The following is a 2337-nucleotide window of genomic DNA, read 5'->3' on the forward strand; positions in this document are numbered from 1 at the left end:
ACTGTCCATCACCATCAGACTTATTCTCAGAGACCATCAGAGATGTCTACAAGTATAGGTCTTCTGAAGTCCAGGAATACAATACCAGATTGGGATAATATTATTCCTATCTGTCTGTGTAGCCAGAAGAACTGTCTGTGTGTTGGGAACAGTATCACAACGGACACAGTGATTAACACAATTCCTAAAGACTTGAAAACATTGCATAACAATTGCAAAACGGAGGAATCTAGAATAAAGCCTGTTGTCAGATCTCGATTTGGAGAGAACAAAGGGGTCAACAACAACAAGAGGAAAGCAGTCAACAACGCTCTACCAGGCAATTGCGTACAGGTTGTGTTGCTGTCCACCAATAACCACCTCTTAAACCCGAAACACAACCTCAACTCAGACATTGTGACGCCATCACCACGCCCTGACATAAAGCGCCCTCTTCCTCAGAGAACGCATAGCAATGAAGCCAACGGTAACGTCGTCACCACCTCCTCTAATGCCATTGGTCACGGAGAACAGGAAGATCCCACCAGCTCCACAGGGATTGGCAGAGACACTGGCACATCCAATCAGAACCCAGCTGCCCCTAGGAAGCCCCTCCCTGTCCCCGTACCACGGAAACCCAGGAAGTCTGTTCTGGTTGGACAGGAAGTCCCAGAGGAGGGGAGGCAAGGGAGGGAAATGGCTGTCAGAAAGGTGTCACTGGAGAGGAAAAGCAGCCCATCTCTGTCTGTCAACGCACCTGCTACTCAGGCACACAACATCCCAGAAAGTCCTGCCAGTACAAATGATAGCTGGGAGGGTCTCCCATCCTCCAGGACACCCGGCCCGCCACCTGCTCCCCCTCCCAGAAAGGAAGCCTTTCTTTCTGAACCTGAGAGAGCAGCACCGACCTCCTCTGCCACCTCCTCTCAGCACCTCCTCCCCACCTCCTCCCCTCTGCACCTCCCTCAGGATGTAGAGGAGGAAGAGCTGAGATGGGTGGATGACGGTGTCTGTGAACTGGAGTGTTCAGTGGACAAGGAAGAGGAGGAGGAAGGGAGGAATGAAGAGGAGGAGATCCATGATAAGATTAGTTGTCATCCTCTCGCAACCAGTCTTTCCAAACAGCTGGAGCTCAGCTCCAACTGCCACTTTCCCCTCACCTTAATAACCACTGGGAGTTACAAAGAAAACGAGAGTGCTCAAAACAAGATGGCCGGCTTCCCCAAGAAACTGCAGAGATGCAGCTCCCCAGAAGCGTGGGTACTGAAGAATGAACTGTCAGAAGAGAGAGAAGTGGGGGAACGAAAGACTTCCGATAGTGACGATGATGGAGGTGCCCTCACCAAGGCCACAGCTATGAGAAAGCTCCCTGCAACCCCAGGAGAGGATAAACCAAAAGGAACAGAATCTTTCAGACGCTGGTGTCTCCTGTATCCCGTAAGAGGAGCACAGACAACACACAGACAAAGGGCAGCCTGCCAACAGATGAAACGCTGTCACCGTCCAGGCCGTCTCGCTCCCGCCGGGGGAAACAGAAGGCCAAGTCCTTCTCCTCTGCCGACCTGACCCCCTCTGAGGGACAGAAATGGAACTCTTTTCGGAGGCTTCTCGATCTGAAACTCTCTGTCAAGAGGCTGCCCAAGCTGCTAGCCAAGGAGGCCAGTCTCTAGACACCACTGCAGCTGAGGCAGAACAATATGCGGATGATGTATTCCAAGACCGTGGCGTCTGTTTCCAGGGAACGCCTGGGCATTCGGGTGGGGGATGCCCGCAGTTCTCCTGTCCCCAGCTGGGGGTGATTGGGGTTGGGGTTGGGGCGGAGCAGAGCGTGGACGGGGGATGAGATCCACTACCCCGGAGCGGAGCAGGCTGGTGGAGTATGAAAATGTTCCCTATTACGAGGCCATACCTGAGTATTTTATCCAGCCTGTTGGACTGGGATTACGGGGGAGTGAGCTGGGGGTGGAGTACACCACCGGACCAGTCGGAGTGCCACAATCACCTGTATGATGCCGATATCTATGAGGAACAGGAGCCGTACCATCCCTGAAGAGACACAGTGAACACAGCAGCACTGAGGAATTCTTCTATGAGGAACAGGAGCCGTACCATCCCCTGAAGAGACGCAGTGAACAACAGCTGAACCAGCACAGCAGCACTGAGAGGTATTCATTCTTCTTGTTGCCTGGGGAGACAGACTGGTACTGACTGGTTCTGTCTCAGCAGCCCTGAGACAGACTGTATTCATTATTATTGTTGCCTGGGAGACAGACTGGTACTGACTGGTTCTGTCTCAGCAGCACTGAGAGTATTCATTATTCTTGTTGCCTGGGAGACAGACTGGTACTGACTGGTTCT

General features: G+C 52.6%; 1 pseudogene; it reads left to right on the top strand.

Annotated features, from left to right (window-relative positions):
- The window catches only part of LOC135566670 (uncharacterized), a 2401-nt pseudogene extending 257 nt beyond the window's left edge, over positions 1-2144 (top strand).
- The last annotated feature ends 193 nt before the right edge of the window (positions 2145-2337 follow it).

The sequence above is a fragment of the Oncorhynchus nerka genome, unplaced genomic scaffold (genome assembly GCF_034236695.1).
Source record: "Oncorhynchus nerka isolate Pitt River unplaced genomic scaffold, Oner_Uvic_2.0 unplaced_scaffold_3816, whole genome shotgun sequence".
Taxonomy (NCBI): Eukaryota; Metazoa; Chordata; class Actinopteri; order Salmoniformes; family Salmonidae; genus Oncorhynchus; species Oncorhynchus nerka.